This window comes from Anarhichas minor, unplaced genomic scaffold, assembly GCF_050575085.1.
Source record: "Anarhichas minor isolate MPS153535 unplaced genomic scaffold, ASM5057508v1 ptg000054l, whole genome shotgun sequence".
In the NCBI taxonomy this organism is placed as follows: Eukaryota; Metazoa; Chordata; class Actinopteri; order Perciformes; family Anarhichadidae; genus Anarhichas; species Anarhichas minor.
In genome coordinates this window covers 4,326,540-4,347,537 of record NW_027466500.1, presented here as the reverse complement: position 1 = coordinate 4,347,537, position 20,998 = coordinate 4,326,540, and the positions used below count along the sequence as shown (strand labels likewise).

Below are 20,998 nucleotides of genomic sequence, written 5' to 3'. Positions count from 1 at the left end.
AGGGTGATGACAGATGGAAGGACTCAATCTTATTGTCTTATCACTACCAGTTGATGGTGTGTTTAACTTAGCCTATGACATTATTTTTGCCTCCAGCGCAGCTTTGTAAAGGGTGAACATTTGGCTCTGTGTGATTGACTGGCAGGGACAGAGAGCAGATGGGGTTGATCTTTGTCTCCTGCGTCGATAAACGACAGATTTAACGGCCCTTTTTCCTCGTTGCCACAGAATTATGGACATAATCTGTGTGGTGGCCGTCCAGATGAAGTCACCACACTGTAAGAAAAGTCAGTGAATTTTACAGTGAAAAACTGTTAAATCACAACAGTAAGAGACCGTAAATTGTAAATCGGTTATATTCAGTTTATCTGACAGTGAAACACCGTAAATCTATATATCAGCCAAAACAATAATTTGTGCATGTATTTCTTGTATAAAATACATTTTGTCACTGTTAAATGTACTAAACATTGTACTGATAACGGAAATACACCGTAATATGAAAGAAAAATCCATACCGTAATTTTTGCATTTATTACTTTTTAAAAATACATTTGGTTAATGTTAAATGTACGGACCATTGCTCTGCCAATGGAGGTAAAACGCATCATACAGTCAACAGCCAGCCCCGTATTTTTTGCATTTATTATTCGTAAAAAAATCAGTTTGTCACTGTTAAATGTACTAAACATTGTACTGGTAACGGTAATACACCGTAATATGAACAAACATCCATACCGTGATTTTTGCATTTATTACTTTTAAAACATACATTTGGTTACAGTTAAATGTACGGCCCATTGTGCTGCCAATGGAGGTAAAACGCATCATATATTCAACAGCCAGCCCCGTATTTTTTGCATTTATTATTTGTAAAAACATCAGTTTGTCACTGTTAAATGTACTAAACATTGTACTGGTAACGGAAATACACCGTAATATGAAAGAAAAATCCATACCGTAATTTTTGCATTTATTTCTTTTAAAAAATACATTTGGTTACTGTTAAATGTACGGACCACTGTGCTGCCAATGGAGATATGACGCATTATACATTAAACAGGCAGCCTCGTATGTTTTGCATTTATTATTCGTATAAAATACATTTTGTCACTGTTAAATGTACTAAACATTGTACTGATAACGGAAATACACCGTAATATGAAAGAAAAATCCATACCGTAATTTTTGCATTTATTACTTTTTAAAAATACATTTGGTTAATGTTAAATGTACGGACCATTGCTCTGCCAATGGAGGTAAAACGCATCATACAGTCAACAGCCAGCCCCGTATTTTTTGCATTTATTATTTGTAAAAACATCAGTTTGTCACTGTTAAATGTACTAAACATTGTACTGGTAACGGAAATACACCGTAATATGAAAGAAAAATCCATACCGTAATTTTTGCATTTATTTCTTTTAAAAAATACATTTGGTTACTGTTAAATGTACGGACCACTGTGCTGCCAATGGAGATATGACGCATTATACATTAAACAGGCAGCCTCGTATGTTTTGCATTTATTATTCGTATAAAATACATTTTGTCACTGTTAAATGTACTAAACATTGTACTGATAACGGAAATACACCGTAATATGAAAGAAAAATCCATACCGTAATTTTTGCATTTATTACTTTTTAAAAATACATTTGGTTAATGTTAAATGTACGGACCATTGCTCTGCCAATGGAGGTAAAACGCATCATACAGTCAACAGCCAGCCCCGTATTTTTCGCATTTATTATTCGTAAAAAAATCAGTTTGTCACTGTTAAATGTACTAAACATTGTACTGGTAACGGTAATACACCGTAATATGAACAAACATCCATACCGTGATTTTTGCATTTATTACTTTTAAAACATACATTTGGTTACTGTTAAATGTACGGCCCATTGTGCTGCCAATGGAGGTAAAACGCATCATATATTCAACAGCCAGCCCCGTATTTTTTGCATTTATTATTTGTAAAAACATCAGTTTGTCACTGTTAAATGTACTAAACATTGTACTGGTAACGGAAATACACCGTAATATGAAAGAAAAATCCATACCGTAATTTTTGCATTTATTTCTTTTAAAAAATACATTTGGTTACTGTTAAATGTACGGACCACTGTGCTGCCAATGGAGATATGACGCATTATACATTAAACAGGCAGCCTCGTATGTTTTGCATTTATTATTCGTATAAAATACATTTTGTCACTGTTAAATGTACTAAACATTGTACTGATAACGGAAATACACCGTAATATGAAAGAAAAATCCATACCGTAATTTTTGCATTCATTACTTTTTAAAAATACATTTGGTTAATGTTAAATGTACGGACCATTGCTCTGCCAATGGAGGTAAAACGCATCATACAGTCAACAGCCAGCCCCGTACTTTTTGCATTTATTATTCGTAAAAAAATCAGTTTGTCACTGTTAAATGTACTAAACATTGTACTGGTAACGGTAATACACCGTAATATGAACAAACATCCATACCGTGATTTTTGCATTTATTACTTTTAAAACATACATTTGGTTACTGTAAAATGTACGGACCATTGCGCTGCCAATGGAGGTAAAACGCATCATATATTCAACAGCCAGCCCCGTATTTTTTGCATTTATTATTTGTAAAAACATCAGTTTGTCACTGTTAAATGTACTAAACATTGTACTGGTAACGGAAATACACCATAATATGAACAAAAATCCATACCGTGATTTTTGCATTGATTACTTTTTAAAAATACATTTGGTTACTGTTAAATGTTCGGACCATTGCACTGCCAATGGAGGTAAAACGCATCATACATTCAACAGCCAGCCCCGTATTTTTTGCATTTATTATTCGTAAAATATTCAGTTTGTCACTGTTAAAGGTACTAAACATTGTACTGGTAAAGGAAATACACCGTAATATGAACAAAAATCCATACCGTGATTTTTGCATTAATTACTTTAAAAAAATATATTTGTTTACTGTTAAATGTACGGACCATTGTACTAATTACAGATATACACCATAATATAGCTAACAGCCAACTCTGCAACTTCTGCAAATATTATCTATTACCCATATCCCTGGTGGAGGCCGCTAAGGTATTCAAAAAGCTCCTTGCTGGCAAGGCGACGGGGGTGGATGAATTCGAACTTTGCCCATTCATTAAGTGGTTTGAAAATCAATGGAAAATTCCAAACACTTTTTGCGTAGTGAACTATGGATTTTTGACCATATTCGGCCTAAATACGCCCAGAAAACAATGGACTAGGAGGCTGAAATTTTCACAGTCAATCGACCTCTGCCCATTCATTAAGTGGGATGAAAATCAATGGGAAATTCCAAACACTTTTCCCATAGTGAACTATGGATTTTTGACCTAATTCGGCCTAATTACCCATAGGAAACAATGGGCTAGGACCCTGAAATTTTCACAGTCAATCGACCTTTGGCCAGAGATCAAGTGGTATGAAAATCAATCGGTAATTCCAAACACTTTTCCCATAGTGAACTATGGATTTTTGACCTAATTCGGCCTAATTACCCATAGGAAACAATGGGCTAGGACCCTGAAATTTTCACAGTCAATCGACCTTTGGCCAGAGATCAAGTGGTATGAAAATCAATTGGTAATTCCAAACACTTTTCCCATAGTGAACTATGGATTTTTTACCCAATTCGGCCTACATACCCATAGAAAACAATGGGCTAGGACCCTGAAACTTTCACAGTCATTCCACCTTTTCCCACAGATTAAATGGTGCGAAAAGTTGAAAATTGACTGTTTATTTCACCCAACAGAAAGGATTCTAACCCAATGGTACTTATGATCCGAAATGGCCTTCACCAGTCTTTTCTCTCAATTTTTACACTTTAAATCAAAGTAGAAATTTGAATCCTTTTCCTGTTTAAAGAGGGGCTAGTGAATATGAATTCCCCCAAATTTTACGGTCGTAGCTGCAAGTTAAGGTACCCAAACACAGCCCCAAAGGTCAAAATTGAGGCATATAGCCTTATTTTTCGGCTTTTTTTGGCAAGTGAGAAACGGGCCATTAAATCTTAGTGAAAGGTTGAAACTGCCTGAATTTTGTATTAATCATTCCCCTGTGATAACGTAATGCAGGATCTAAAGCAAGATCTCTGCAGACCCTTGGGAAAGCTAACTTCTGTTAGCAGCATGCTAATGACTTGAATCCAATTGAGCCTTTAAGAGGGTCCTCTTTTGTCCATCATATGTGAATATTAGGACAATAAGCCATTTACAAGTGTTTTCAAATGCACCCAACAGAGATGATTCGAACCAGATGGCACCAGTTTTCACCAGTCTTTTCTCTAACTTTTTATACTCTAAATCAGGGTAGAGATTTGACTCCTTTTCTCCTTCAAAGAGGGGCTCGTCACCATTACCTACCTATAATCTGGACTTCGTAGCTGCAAGTTAAGGTCCCCAAAAACAGCCCCAAAGGGCTTAATTGATGCCTTATTCCCTGAGTGGATTTTTTGACATATGCAAGAATGGCCATAATCTCTCAAATATGGGTCCCAGAACCCACAGATTCTGGACACACATTGTGGACTAGGCCTACAATGAGGTCACCTGAACAGAATTCCTCTAGATTATCTAGAAAAGATTTTTGCCTGTATGACACTCAGACCTCAGCATGGTGTACACGTCCTTAAGGCGTACACCCTGTTGTACTCTTGGTGAGATCAGACCAACTTTTACTTCTAAAGATGTCAGAGCCCTGCTTTTTTAATATGTTGTAGACTTGTTTGAAAACTCCAGAGTTACCTCTTCTTGTGGACAGTCGTAAACGCATACGTTTAGAAACGATGACATAAACACCCACGTTGTCTTTACTAGCAGCTGTTGTTCAGTTAAAGTCTGCATTTCTGCAGAGGAAGCAGCTGTTATTGGAGCGATTAGCGAGCAGCGTGTCCAGCGACGTTAGCAGACCTACGGAGCAGCCCCGTCTGAAGTCACGTTAACCTAATTCATGATATAGATTAGACCACATGGGATCACCTTTCGGTTTGTTTTTTTCCACATGGAACTATACATTCTGCCATTTCTCCTCGACTCTTTCCGCTTTGAGTCACTCAGCAGTGATTGTCAGAGCTAGCTGCACCACAAACAAACAGTCGGTTTGGACACCTGCATTTACTTTGACAGTCTTTTATGTTACAAACACTGAAGCGCATTCAAAAAACATTTGTTTTTTTGTCGATCATTACAGGCTTACATTTATGATTGTATTCAGAGCTGAACTCAAAACATTCGAGGCTTAAGACCTGGCAAAATGATCTTGCTACGCCACTGGTACACGCAGGAAATATTGTCTAACTCGTGCACGCAGTGTCTCATGGTCACAGAAAGCACGGCCGCGGCAACTAGAGTCCTGCTAGTACCCTCGACGTGCGTGAAGGTGCGAGGGCCCGATCAATGTTGCTTGCATTCATTATTTGTAAAAAAGACATTTTGTCAAGGTTAAATGCACTAACCATTGTGCTGTTTTTGTAAATACACTATAATATATAAAATATAACACTGCAGTTTTTGCAGGTACTATTAGTAAAAAGAAATACATTTTGTCACGGTTAAATGTACGAACCATTGTGCTAATAATGTAAATATACCATAAGATAAATTTGAAGGCCAACACTGTAATTTTTGAAAGACATTGTCAGTTTCAACAGTCAGAACTAATATTTAACCAACAAACAAAACAATAAGTGCTAGATGCAAACTAGTCTGCTTATTCAAAGCAGTAGAGAGTAACCTTCCATACGTTTTCCTTGTTTTGTAATCCTTTTTTGCAGAGCATAAGTTGCATCTCACCCCTCACCCCATCCCCCACCTCTCTTTTGATCTCTGTTGGTTAGTATTTTGTAACATTGCAGGTGCTTGCAGGTGCAGATCTCGCGACAGTTTCAAGGCACCCTGTGACATCTATTCCTAATGTGTGTGCAGTGCACCCTATATGATCATACTGTTTCACTGTTTAGCGATTCCCTCATGACACTTTAAGACCAACAGGTGCCTGTCTCAGTGAATAACCTGACCAAATGTGGTGGGAACACAGAGAGACAGACAGACAGAGAGAGAGAGAGAGAGTGAGAGAGAGAGAGAGAGGGACGGACGGACGGAGGCGGCAGTGATCAGACCTACACAACAATTTAAAAAAAGCAACGGTTGGAGGCTGAACTTTTGAACTCATTTCAGCGCCTTTTCTGCGCGCTCAGGCAGCACGTTACTGATGATCAACGGCCTGACTCCTGGAAACACAACACTTCTTCTGAAGGTAAGCATGTCAGCTAGCTAACGTTACATTTGAATTTGAGGCTTTGTTTTCTGCAGTTTTGTGTCGCCCTTGCAAAAACGAGTCATTCAACGTTAATAGTAAGTTCACTTAGCTATCTAAATGAGTTGAGAGTTTACTTTTCGTGGATGTAACATGGGTTATGGGTTTCTGTGTTAAACATTAGCTAGCTTACTTTACCAAAGGTTTGCTAGGAAAATGTTTAGTTGTCATTTCTGTGGCAAGTCAGTTAAAGCTAAAACATCGAGGGGTTATGTGCTTCATTGCAAACTTCATAGTGATGAACCACGTTGTTTATTTAAGTGCGTTGAAGCTGGTTGCAAGCAGACCTTTGTTAGATATGGAGCTATAAGGCTCATTTCTACCAGAGGCATAATGGTAACCTATCAGCTAACGTTACAGCTAAGCTAACGTTACTGTTGGGACGGCTGTTAACTTTACCGCTTATAAACTGTCTGTTAACGTTACCGCTTATAAACTGTCTGTTAACGTTACTGCTCATAAATGTGCTATGTCTGTTAACGTTACCGCTCATAAGTGCGCCATGTCTGTTAACGTTACCGCTCATAAATGGCTATGGCGTTATTTGAAAGCACATGTCCAGACACAAAGTAGCTAATTATTAAAGTGAGTGGATGGTCAAATGTTTTCACGGTCAGATCTTCATTTACTGCCCACATGCCACGGAGACACAAATAGCAGACAGCAGTATTAGTGACATGTACAGAGAATCTGCTTCTCCTCAGTCATCAGCTGTTCCAACTGAATCACATGACTGTGGCCCTCACCTGCATGACTCAGAAAATGTTATAGAGACCAGCACAGATAAAGGTGATATGGATATTTCTGAAAACTTCAGTGATCTTTTTCTCTGTTTATTCTACTTGAAATTGCAGGGACAGTTTCTACTACCTGCTTGGACCAAACTAACTTCACTGTTTAAAAATGACACACCAATATCAGATGAGGACATCAGCAAAGTTTGTGAGTCTTTGAGAATTTGATCTTTTCTCTGCATGTCATAGAGGGCCAATGAGGACAGCATACTCAAGAGCTCAGTCTTTCAAAAAAGGGTTCAACTATGTGGAGCCTAAGAAAATGTTTTTAGGACGAGATGAGAACAGGACTGATATGTTTTCATATTATGTGCCTGTGAAAGAGACTTTAACCCTTTAGGCTCTGCAAAGACAATACATAAAATATTAGCTGTCTATGTATCTGATGATAATTTGCCAGTTCATGTAAGGTCTGACACAAACCACATGTCACTTGTTTTATTGTGTAGAGAGAAAGATTTCAAAACATTTGTGTTCTCTGAATTACTAACAGACTTGAAGGATTTGGAGGAGAACGGGATCGTAGTATCAGATGAAACAGTAGTCAAAATAACCTTATATTGCATTGCAGGACATAATTTGGGCTCTCATGGCATTGGTGCCTTCACTGAAAATTTCAGTCACTCGCAATATTTCTGTAGGTACTGCCTAATAATCCGATCTGAATTTCAGGGTGACGATCCAAATCTGTGCGGAGCAGAGCGCACCATTGACAGCTACAACTCTGCTGTTGATCGCCTCCAGACCCAAGATAAACCAGATGTGGAAGGAGTAAAGTTCAAGTCAGTATTCAATTCTTTGAAATACTTGAATGTCTGTCAAAAGAAAGACAATTTGTTCCAGTGCTTTTGTGAAACTTCTAGGTCGAAGGCAGGTGGCATTGCTAAGAAGAATCTCCTTTAAAGTAAGTAAATTGTACACATATCTAACAAATATCTGAACATTTTAATTGGTACAAGAGCAGTTTGTGCAGATAATTAAGACAATTTACTCTAATCTTGCAACATTGAATTAATTTGCTCCTGCCACCTTTCAGACATTGCATTCAAACTCTAGTGGTTGTGGACTTGGATGGGAACAACTTGCTGGCTTTTATGACAACCAGGAAAACGGTGGGATTTTAATCCATTTAAATGCCCAAAGCAAGCAGTTGTTTTTTTTACTTTTAAAGATGATTTTTTTGTCATTCGTGTTTTATTGGACAGCAGAAGTAGAGAGACAGGGACCACAGTGGAGTGAGAGGGGATGATCTGCAACACATGGCCCAACGGGAATCAAACCTTTGTTGCTGCGATAACAATATGTGGTACGGGCTAAACCAGGTGAGGCACTGTTTTTATTTTTGAGTGTGAATTTAGCCATTTCATTTTAATTTGCAACCTTTGCATTGAAAAGAGTAAAAGTTGATGCTTGACATGATTTCATCTTTCACTTAAGAGGATGTATGTCCACCCCTTGTCTTTTTTCTCTTTATTCTTTCTTTCAGGTGTGATTACGACTACCAGCGGTTGTACTTCAGATGGACCTCATCACCCTCTTTGCTGTCCTACTAGTGTAACCTTATGATCGGATACATACAAGTGTTGTCAAGGATAAACAGAGGTAAGTTGTTGTAAAGTTCAATGTATGTTCATTTAACAAGAGAAGGCTTTAGGGTCTTCTATTTTTGTAAGCACTGTTTAGCCATTTCATGTTCAAACAGTGTATGCATGTATTGTTGATGTTAAGTACTGCATAAAACTAGGCATTTCATGATCCAATGTGATTTTAACTTCTTGCCAGAATAACCTTTTTTGACATACTGTGAATTTATTTTGACTTTATTGACATACCATACGTATTATGGCTATTTCTTATTCATGAATCATATTTGTAGCTTGACCTTTTTATGAAATCTTTAACCCTACTCTTTGTTTACCCTTTGGTAAGTTTGTTCTGTTTTACCCTCTTTAATGTTTTGTGTTTTTATAGTTTGATTGTTTTTTGTGTGAAGTATGAGAACCATTTTGCAACTGTGTAAGTGCTATATAAAGTTATATTATTGGTGATGTTACTGTTATTATTATTGTTAGTATTGTTAATGTTTTCTATGTTGTCTTTTTTTCTGGCTGGAAGATCATGCTAGCCCACAGCGAATACCAGATTGACTTGTGAGTCTTCAAGCAGAAATTATGACAACACCTGCCTAAAGTTCCAGTTTCCTGAACAGCATACCCTGTCTGTATGAGACTCTGTCCCACCTGTCTTCAGTCAAGTCTGGACCCAATGACTCAGACACCAGTCTTGTCAAGGCTAATTAGAGGTAAGCAGTGCGATAGGTGCAACTCAAACTTCACTCAATCAATCATCCTCAGGTGCACGGTCTGAGCCAACCGCTTCATGCAAACATAGATGAAACCACTGGAATATAGTTTTGTATTAGTACTATTTGTTTTTTAGTGCTCTGAACTGATATCCCCCTTACATTACGTTTCACGTAGCAGTAAAATGTCATTAATTCTGTGTACTATCTTTCCAAAATCCACCCAAAAGGGGTTTGCACCTGTGTCTTTGCACCCAAGTGGGCCCTACAGTGCACTCTTATGTTTATTTGATGGTAAATGCTGGGGGTCATTGTTTCCTATTGAACTGGGTCTCCGCCATACAGTTTGATTTTTGTTAACGAGAAGGCAGTTATATTAGCTATTGTACACTGAATAGCTCAGTTATTCAAATGCAATACAACTCAACAACAGGATACAGCTTACTGTATTCTAGTTTCTCTATTTATTTTGCAACAGTAATGTAATTGATTTTAGAGATATTTAAAAGGTCTTAAAAGTCATTGAATTAAAAAAATTAAAACAAAAAATGTAGAATTGATGGAATTAATAAGATGTGCAGATACCCTGGTTGTATCAAACATGATGATTGTCTTTACACTGTGTGCACAATTAAAAGGCAAGTTGTATTTTTGAGTATTAATTGTATTGAACAACTACAGAGCTCTCGGTCAATCCAAAATGTTATAAACCTCAAACCTGAATATTTAATAAAGTAAAAGTGAGGTTTTGGCTTTCTTAGGAGAATATATATGTGTGCACAATTATTATGCAACTAAATGAAAAATGTTCCCATCTCACTTGTTTATTTTTATCTGTTAAAGTGAGAATAATAAACAAACAACTCAAAATTTACAAATAAACGTTATTGATATTTAAAAAAAATAAAATAATCTGTGACACTATTATTTTTTATTAAGTATAAAGTGCTGGTTTCTTCTAGGTCATTGGAGCTCAGTTTAACAGCAGAAGGCAGTAAATGTTTCTGTAGGCATCATGTTGAAGCACTGCATCAATCTAACTTTGCCTTTGTTTCTGTTTTTGGGTGCAGAGAGGATCATTCCAGTCCACAGTGAATACCTGATGGTCAACATACGAGTCCTCAAGCAGAACTGGTGAAAATACACGCTTCATGTTCCAGCTTCCTGAACTTCATGTCCATGTGAGACGCTATACCATGTTGAGTGCCCTCTTCAGTCAAGTCTGGACTCAGTGACTCATTACTCTTGATCAACTCAGGGCAAGTGGCTAATCCTTTCATGTTTATTCATGGTTATCCTTCATATATATATGGACACATGCTGTTTCTTCAAGATCTCAACACTGCTTTGTGAGTATATTGTACAAGATATTGTATCAGTTCAACCTGTTTTTCACAGAGAATGTTAGTTTCTTAAGGTATATCAATGATGGTCTGTACCTTGATTTACAATCTGCTTTATTTGATATTTCCTTTGTAATTTACAATAATCAGAAGTTGACTGAAATCTATGCCAACCAATTGTATTACGTTCTATGTTGTACCGTATTTTTGTACCGTGATGTCTTATACATTGTCACTATATTTTTTACGGTAAAGTTCTGGCAACCACAGCTGCCGGTAATTTACCGTTAAGTTGCATTTTTCAATAAAATGCCGTAATGTATCATACAGTTGTACTGTGTTTTTTACTGAGAAAAACTGTAATTAGCTTCACAATATAGTTGCTGTTTATAAGGTTATTTACCGTAAACACGTTTATAACATGGCTGTTATTTCTAAAGCAAATTACCGTAAACAGGTTTATGAAATCTGTTTTTTTTATAGTAATTTACCGTAAACAAAAAACAGTTCTCAACTGTGAAATCTACGGTTGCAAAAATAATATACCGTGATGTATTATACATTCTCACTTTATTTTTTACGGTGAAGTTCTGGCAACCACAGCTGCCAGTAATTTACCGTTAAATTGCATATTACCGTAAACAGGTTTATGAAATCTCTTATTTTTTATAGTAATTTACCGTAAACCAAAAACAGTTCTCAACTGTGAAATCTACGGTTGCAAAAAATATATACCGTGATGTATTATACATTCTCACTTTATTTTTTACGGTGAATTTCTGGCAACCACAGCTGCCGGTAATTTACCGTTAAATTGCATATTACCGTAAACAGGTTTATGAAATCTCTTGTTTTTTATAGTAATTTACCGTAAACCAAAAACAGTTCTCAACTGTGAAATCTACGGTTGCAAAAAATATATACCGTGATGTATTATACATTCTCACTTTATTTTTTACGGTGAAGTTCTGGCAACCACAGCTGCCGGTAATTTACCGTTAAATTGCATATTACCTTAAACAGGTTTATGAAATCTCTGTTTTTTATAGTAATTTACCGTAAACAAAAAACTGTTCTCAACTGTGAAATCTACGGTTGCAAAAAAGATATACCGTGATGTATTATACATTCTCACTTTATTTTTTACGGTGAAGTTCTGGCAACCACAGCTGCCGGTAATTTACCGTATATTACACAGAATTTTTTTTACAGTGCACTATTTCTCAGCCGCCTCCTCACACGCTGACTCATCGTCATCGACATGTCTTTGACTCATCATATTAGCATAGCTAGTTGGGTCACGTCATAGTAATAACACCGAAAGCCAATGATTAAGTGTTGAGTGAGTTTGACAGTGCATCCGCCGACTGTCTCATTTCCCTCTTCATCTTTCCATTGTTCATTCATTTGCTGACCTTTTCTCCTTGTTCCTCTTCCCATCGCCTTCTTCCTCTCTTTCCATCTCAATCTTATTCTTTCTGTCTCTCCCATCTTCACTCTTTCTCACTCCCCCTCTCTCTGTCTCACCAGACATGCAACACCACTGTTGTGTTTCTCTCTAACTCAGGGAAAGCAAACTTCTCACTTTGTAGCTTACGCAAACTTCGCAAAGTAAATAAAGTATTCAAAAAAACACAGAATCTACTTGTCCTTGTGTAAAAGTACACAAGTTTTCAGCTTCTCCCCTGCGTTCTGCTGTGTTTTGAAGGAAGCAGAGTCCCTATGATACTTCTAAGCGTGAACGTGGGAAGGCTGAATCAATAGCGACCGCTCATGTAAACGCCATGGAAAGGCCCAGGGTGGCAAAGTAAATGAGTCAAACTACAAATTGCGTCAGCATGGACATCAATAACAAGTGCACTTGGATCAATAAACAAAATAAAAAATCAATGCAACTTTCTGTCAGAAAAGCTGAAGTGCACTTTTAGTGCAACTGCTGGTGGGTATTGTGCTGAATGTTTTTTATTACATTCTCCACTGTTCTGGTGAGCCACAGCCCAGTATGCAGAGAGTTGCTGGTTTGAACTCTGCATAACCCTGAAGCTTCACTGGTGTCCATGAGTCCAAAAGGGACGTTTTTTCTTCTTTATCTTTGTTTTATCCTGCAGGCGCCTCTTTGAGCGTGTGTGTGTGTGTGTGTGTGTGTGTGTGTGTGTGTGTGTGTGTGTGTGTGTGTTCAAACAAGTCAAAAAAAAAGATCGTCTTTCAAAGGAAAGACAGTTGTAAGGATCCTATTCATGAAGTTACAGGGGGAAGAGAAACGGAAGTACATGACCCTGTGGCTAACAGTGAATGACCTAAACACACACACACACATACGCACAATACATGCATACAATATAAATACCTAAACCCCCTTTTGCTTTCAGAACTGTCATAATTCTTTATTGCATATATATTCAAGGAGGTGCTGAAACATTCCTCAGAGATTTTGTTCCATATTGACATTATAACATCACGCGGTTGTTGCAGATTTTTTTGGCTGCACATCCATGAACTCATTCAAGAAACCAGTTTGAGATGATTTGAGTGTTGGGACATGGCGAGTTACCCTGCTGGAAGTAGGCATTAGAATGATGGGTACATTGTGGTTACAACGGGACAATACTGAGGCAGGTGGAGAGATGGATAATACTTTTATATTTGCAATATCCCTTAAAATAAGTAAAGTTTTGTTTCATTTCATTTATCATCTTGACATTTGGACCTTGAGAGGCAGCAATGTGCCCCAAGGCATCCAGAGGAAATGTCGTTGCGCTTTGTGAAATGTTATTCTCTTTTGTGAAATGTGTTTTGACCCACAGGGCCTCCGTAGTAATGCTATGGTTCAGCAGTTTCAGACATACTCAAACCAACAACCATGTCACATTCAAAGTGACTTAAATAACCTTTCTTATCCATTCTAGTGCTCTGTTTGAACTGAAGCAGATCGTCCTTACCATGTCTACTTGTCCAAATGCATTGAGTTGCTGCGACGTGATTGGCTGATTAGATATTTGTGTTAATGAGCAGGTGTTCCTAAAAGTGACAAGTCATTTGGACAATTTGTATTTTGATGCTTTGGCACCATTGTTCTTGAAACTTTAACCCCATTGAATTTGTATATAAATATGTTCTTGATGATTAGTATTGCTTTGCATTCTTAGACACTCAATAATATCAATATAGTAATATGTTGATGTGTGACATTTAATATTTGAAGCAGTTTATTATCAGCTGCTATGACTGTTCCTGGTTTAGGTTTTTGTATATCTGCAGCAGCAATGTCGAGCAGCTTTTGGCAGATCAGCATGAATTTTAAATTTGGTTGAATGATTACAACTCAGTTTTGGACATGATGTAATAGAGTGCAATGCTCCGGATGAGGTTGACAGTTAATTACAAAGAAAAATATGATGAATGCAAAGCAGTGAATTAGCATTCTGTCTCTTTATGTCGCTGCTCATTCTCTCTCTCTCTCTCTCCCTCTCTCTCTCTCTCTCTCTCTCGGTCTGTCTCTTTTCACAATATATTACAGCAACCATTATCCAAAATGATACTCTCATTTGATTTAATAATAACACAAGTTAATTATTTTTTTGGTGCATTTATACATCAAAGAGATGATTCATCGGTCTTCTAAGGGAGGCTTGGGTGAAAATCTTCATAGGTGTCTGGGATTCACTGCTGTCAGACAAAAGTGTTTTGTTATCTTCAAAAAGTAGGTCTAATCTTTGACGGACTCATAAATCACTGGAGTGAGTCTCAGCTTTTATCTCCTGGGGGAAACTTAAAGAAATGTAAACTAAAAGGTCACAATACCTAAATACCTAAACCATAATTTAAAACATATTACATTACTCTTAACATTGACTAAAGCCGGGCTCAGAGTACATGAGGTTTCTTTCCACAATTGGAGGAGAAATCTGTTCTGGGACCTTGGTCAGTACCGATGTGAAACCCAGACAGTCTGGTAATATGAGGGGATTACAGGTCCAGTCTTAAACCTCCCGAGTAAAACCTCACTGTAAAACATTACCACGTCTGTCTCCACTTTATTTACATCTGCATCCCCATGAGATCACGTGAGGCGGTGTGTAGTGTGTGGTGCCCCATTATTTTTTCATTTTGTAGTGTGCACATTTTTGAGATCATGTGCAACACAAATTCAAAATCGGTTAGGATTTAATGTCAGCTGATAGTGTATGGATGTTGAATTACACGTTTACTAGTGTTTTAAAGGTTTGTTTACAAGTACGGTAGTATCTGTAGAGAAAGGGATGCAACATTCTTTAAATTATGATAATTTTTCCTCTATCTGGGTGACGTGAAGATGCCAACATGATGCGTGCTTCATTGAAAAGAAGCAACACAAACCAGATGTTACTGTTGAAAAGACTTCCAGGCTAATTCAGTATTTTGTTTTAGTTGTAGATAGTCTACAGAATTAGCCTTTAAGCTTCCCTGACTGCTCCCCATGTCAGAAATGTGTAAATCTGTTTCTTTGGCTCCTTCATCATAGTTTTTTATGAGCCAATTAATTATTTGTTAGTAGTTCCCTTGGTTGTTAATTATTTCTGCCTCAAGTGCACCCCTACTGCACGTAAATATTTGTATAACTTAAATTCCAATCAGCGCTATTCAAACTACATTACCATCTGTGTCTCTTTGTCAAGCAAATCTCTCATATCTCCATCTAAACACCCAGCTTTTCAGCCATTTCCCCCCCCCCCCCCCCCCATGCTTGCAGTTTTCTTGGAGACTAATGTTCTATCTTTAAGTGTGTTTTTAAATGTTTGTGTCATGGTTCCAGGCCACACATCCTCAACATGAAAGACAACTGTTAAATACACCACTTGCTCGAAACAGCTATCACAACTTCTTGTTTAGAGAGAACGTCTCTGGTTAATTTATTCATTAACTGTTCCAGAGCGAGGCCCTGAATCAACACCATCGGCCCCTTTGAAGCATCACAAATAAATGTTGTAGTGGAGATACGAGGCATTTGACACTTATTACGTATTTTTAGAAAGTCTTACAATAGCCTTGAAATGTTTTATTTTTAGTACGGTCCAATCAAACAGTGAGCAGTGATGTACAGTAGGTTGCTGAAGTAGAAAAACAATTTAATTTTCCATTTTTACATGAAGCAATACATTATTTCATTCTGATGACGCCAACAAAGCCACAAAGCCAATGATCTATGATGAAAGGTCAATGGGTTTGGGTGTGAGTTTTGAGGTCAAGAGAAGTGCAGGAAGTCAGTTGATGTTTAGAATAATTTTTAATACAAAATTTGGTTTCGCAGCTCAGCCAGAGAATAACAACTAACGTAGCAGCGGCGAGCTGCCATGCAATGCCTATGGAGAGCTGCAGAGGCCAATGCCAGCTCAGCACTTTGCGTCCGTACAAATGAAGTCAGTACATTTTCATGTACAGCAAATGTGCTTTCTTTAGGCGCTAATCAGAACAGGAAGTCCACTCAGAAAAGAAAGTATTCACACTGAAAGAAGTTCTTTAATTTTTCTAATTCTTTCATTTTTAGGTGTATTCGTTTGAGCAAAAGACGTCACTGCACACATCTTCTCATCACGCACTGCCCCGATAAAACAGGACAGACTGTAGGATATATTTACATTTGACACAGGTCTCAAGCCTTCTCATTGAAGGGTAGAGTACTTCCATCACCGTGTTTAAAGTTGTCCGTTGTCTGTTCGCTACAGTGTTAATAGTAGAACACCACATACAATATGTTACCGTGGAATCCTACAGCACTGCTGTCTTTCTTAGGACCTTTCATATTGATTTATAACTTGCATTTTTCAAAGTTTTTTTCTAGGAATTGAAATTGCCTCATAGGTCACAAAACTTTTTTTTAAAGGGTATTAATATCCTGCAATTCAGGTAAAAACCAAACATTTCTACTACTGGAACAACAAGGGTTCACCGGGACTGCACTAACAACATATTTTACAGTCTTGTCAACAGTAATTGTTTGTGGGTTATTTTGCAAGAAATATAGCAATTTGATTGGTCAATGCATTGCTTCCCTCCAGAGGAATCCCATAAAGCTTGTCTTGCTGTGCTTTGTGGGTCCTTAAGACAAACTGTTGTGGTCGTCGGAGAGCAATGGAGTCAACCCCCTTTCTTTCTCCTGTTTCTATCATAATATACAGTATGCACCTCATTTATCACACAATAAATGTGTGATTAACAGCGTATAAAAGGAATATTTCCCCCCAGGACTGGTCTTTGTTGTGTGCACTTTGATGCTGGTGACAGTACAAAGTCCTGCAGGATCAATGTTGTATTTAAAGAACATCCCCTTTGGTACAAATATCCTATAAAAGGGTGATTAAATACTCTGAAACAGGACTACATCGCGGTGTATTGTGGCCTCTAGGACATTCTCAGGCTGAGCATCTATTGGCACAAAAATCTAAGTTGTAGACATTTCTGGCAGACTTATATAGTATCTAGTAGCAGCAGACATGTAGCAGTTAGTTTAAAAATGGCTCATTTCAATCTTAGGTCTTATGTTATCCATCATCCTTAAAAAAGGCAATACTTTTTATTTAAGTGGTATGTTAACAGTAAGTTTCCTCACATGGAGGATACTCTGGAACCATCTTTTGTTTGACAGCCATCAGGTCTGTGCCATTCAATTATTAGATCTTTGGTTGGTGCGTCATTTTAGCTGCCGTCAACACAGATCTCCACATTTCACAGGCTGTTTATCTTTTTGACCCTCATCACAGGTTGCAGTGTTATTTTTTTGGTGGTATATTTCACAATATTACACAAGATAAAAAGCAAAATGTATGTAGCAATATGTTTTTCTACTTCCCTATACCTTGTTAATCATCTTGCAACTTCTTAGATTCATCGTTGGCCCCCTTTGGGAAGCCCTGATCACCAGCTGACACTTAAGAAAGGACAAACATCAAATGATCATGAAAACAATAAAATGCGTAGTCAGAATAGCTTCTCCACAACATTGAGAGAGTACAATTGTCACATATTATAAATCAGGAAAGACTAAATCATTTTTGAGATATAGGCTTTCAAGTTGCACCGTAAAGATCTTAGCAGCTTGGTCTGGCACCATAGTTCAGTTCCAAAATAATAAATAATAAAAGGTAAAGAAGGCTGGAACCTAAAAAAGATCGGGCTGTTGTTCACTTTGGTACTTTCATCAGTAGATGTGATTAGTTTGATCAGATACATTTATGTGGCCACCAGAGTGTTTTCTGGCCGATCACCGAGTGGCACAACGGAGAAGTTTTTTTTAACTCTATTACTTTCAATGGGAGGAAACATTCAGTCACACTCGTCAGCCTGTCTGAGGCTGAGATGCAGCTGACAACCGTTGAATGCGACAGGTGTCCTTCTATCTTTAATATACCGTTTAACACATCTCTCTCCTCTCTGTCTTCCTCTCTATGTGATGATAACATCACCCGAAAGCCATTTGTATGGTATGAGATGTAAAGACAAACTAGATGTTGTTCTTGCTTTTCTTTTGTGATTATCATGACTGTGCCGTTGTTCACTCCCTGGTTTGTTGATTTTTAGTTCCGTCAACACATGAGCTGATATTGTGTTATTGGTAATATTTTAATATGTAGATATTGTCAACTTCACTTCTACATTAGTTTTCATTGTGAATGTATACCATTGTTGTGCTCACACAAGAGGTTTCGGATCCTCTCTGTTTTGAATGCTCTTCTGTGCCCCTGCTCATATCCACTGGCAAAACACTCTCCAGAAATTCTACGCCAGGAAATGGAGCCGTGCCATGTCGGCACCGAGCCCAGAAAAGAGTACAGTTCAGCGGTCCGTAACCTTTTCAGCTCACAGCCCCCGATTCCTTTACTTAAAATGCTGCAGGCATGAATGTGCAGAACCATGAACTATGGCAGCAAAGGATTTTCACACGGTAATGACCGTAGAAGATAGATAGGTAGCAGCAATAGTTCACTTTTTAAAGAACTTTTGTACCCATAAACAGAATCATGGAAGGGAAAAAGGTAAGAACAAAAGCTTGTGTTAGTCTAGTAGACAGTTTGTATTTTGTTCTTCAGTTTGTAACTTACAATGTGGATGAGAACTTCCCACCAATGATCAAAATCAATGCCAGCTTTCTTTTTTGATTATTTTGGCAAACTGGGTGAATCTACAGCATCGCTGTTGCAGTCCCACTTGGTGATTAAGGCTCAGACGCTGGGTGTGTTTAAGAAATCTTCCACAGAGCAGCTTTAATTAATAATTAGAAGGAGAATTAAATTCAGCAATTACAGTGTTCACACTTCCTCTGTAAAAAGAGATATTTATGAAATTGACTAACTGCCCTCGGTTGCTTCTTCTCAGTTAGTTGCGGTACAAATTCAAGTTAACAAGGACACATTTTCAGCAGCACAGACTATAATAATACTCGTAGTAAAAAGTCCATAACACAAAACCAATACCTCGGTGACACCTCTTCGCTACTAATCTCTGTACACAATAATAATCCAAAACAAATGGTAGAAATAGGACTAAGCATGTCCCAGCTGTCATGTCCAGGGTGCTTACACTCAACATACAGTAAGAACGTATTCCTGTTACTATACACAAGGTATGACATTAACATCAAATGACATTTTTATGTGCATACAGTTAATGCACTTGTTAACTGCTCCAGGTCACTTCCCCAGAGCTGAAGCTGTGCTTTACAATAATGAAACTCTGAGCAGAGAGTCTAATCTCTGTGGGAGGGGCTTGAAAGCACCAATGAGGCACCGGCTATCATCTGCTCCTTCTCTTCTTACGCCCAAATCAGATTTCTATTCTGAGCCTCACCCAAGATTAATAGCCCGAGAGACATCAGATCCTGCGTCTCTGTAATTAGTGTCTGTGATCCCATAGAACTCAATAATAGCTTAACAGGTGAAAAGCATGATAGCCTACTTGCCAATGTTGGAAACGAAAGTACTGAAATGATCAGTGTCTCGGGGTATTTTACCAGGCCACACAATCTTCATTAAGAAGATTATCGTAAATTGTTTGTGTTTAATGTTTAATAAATACCAACTAAGAATGTTTTTTTTTCCTTATAAATGTTTCATATTATAGAGAAATACTCATTTATCAAGCAAAAACGCCCACAAATTGCAGGAATCAGCCTCTCGATTGCAAGGAATTACTGCTTCTGTCTGTTTTCACTGGAAATGAATTGTCTTTGGGTTTTGGGCTATTTGTCAGAAGACACAAGGAATTTGAAGACTTTACCTTGGGGGGTCTAATAAGTCTTGATGGACATTTATTTAATACTTTTTATCAGTTGTTAAATTGATAATGACTTGGTGTGAAAGGGATATGGCTTGGGATGGTGTCACCGAATATAAGAACGTACAAGAGAAAAGTAGGTCATCCTGAAAGCTCAGAGTTTTATCCATGATCCACTCCTCCGTTTGCTTTTGTCTGGATAGTGACTGTTTCACAAGCTATTGTGTGACGTAACACACAACAGGGATAAAACTGAGCCACGATCAGCCCAGAGGAGACTGTCACACATTGTGTGAAATCCAAAGCACAAGGTGCATAGTTTGAACAGAGACTATTATGTGCTGCAACCAAACGGCACAATGGGGATCATGGTTCTCCGTACTTCCTCTCTGGCGTGTTGGCTTCCATCCTATCACCGACTATAGTTCCTTACATCATTTCCTAAAAAAGCTTGTGTGTTCATAAGAGAGCGAGCAGCCTGATAACAAAACATCTGATCTTGATTGATCCATAAATAGTTTTTGCAAGTAAGTAGTGGTCGTGTCTTGAATAGAAGAAATGTTTTGGCACATTCAACACAGTGATATTGACCCCCCAAAAAAGCATCTTCAAAATATATAAACTCATATCAGGTATGATAGATCATCAGAGCGAGCCCTTTTGACCTCTGAATCGATGTGGTGATCTATTTGTGTACTAATTTTACATGTCAGTTGAGTTTTTATCATAACTTGTCCACTTGTTGTCACGCTTGTCCAATGAAGGAAACTCAACGTTTAGACGCGGTGAAAAACAGTGTCACTGTGACGACCAGGGACCAAGGTGTGTACATTTGGTGTTTTAGCCACATGGCCTGCCTGAGCTCCAAGAACTCCTCCATTCTTTGTTTGTGAGGGCAAGTTTTCCTTGGCTCGATCCAAAAATACAAGACACTGGCTACTGAGT

General features: G+C 37.8%; 2 long non-coding RNA genes across 3 annotated transcripts; both read left to right on the top strand.

Annotated features, from left to right (window-relative positions):
- The first annotated feature begins 283 nt into the window (after positions 1–283).
- Positions 284–9,298, top strand: LOC142931810 (uncharacterized). 2 transcript variants are annotated; one of them, XR_012947413.1, is made up of 8 exons: positions 284–6,308; positions 7,223–7,310; positions 7,835–7,944; positions 8,026–8,066; positions 8,199–8,274; positions 8,371–8,484; positions 8,649–8,764; positions 9,278–9,298. It is a non-coding gene; the product is annotated as an uncharacterized LOC142931810 (long non-coding RNA). The 2 variants fall into 2 exon arrangements; XR_012947412.1 differs by having other exon boundaries at positions 8,368–8,484.
- A 7-nt stretch (positions 9,299–9,305) lies between these two features.
- On the top strand, positions 9,306–11,132 carry LOC142931809 (uncharacterized). Its single transcript, XR_012947411.1, has 2 exons — positions 9,306–9,464; positions 10,535–11,132. It is a non-coding gene; the product is annotated as an uncharacterized LOC142931809 (long non-coding RNA).
- The last annotated feature ends 9,866 nt before the right edge of the window (positions 11,133–20,998 follow it).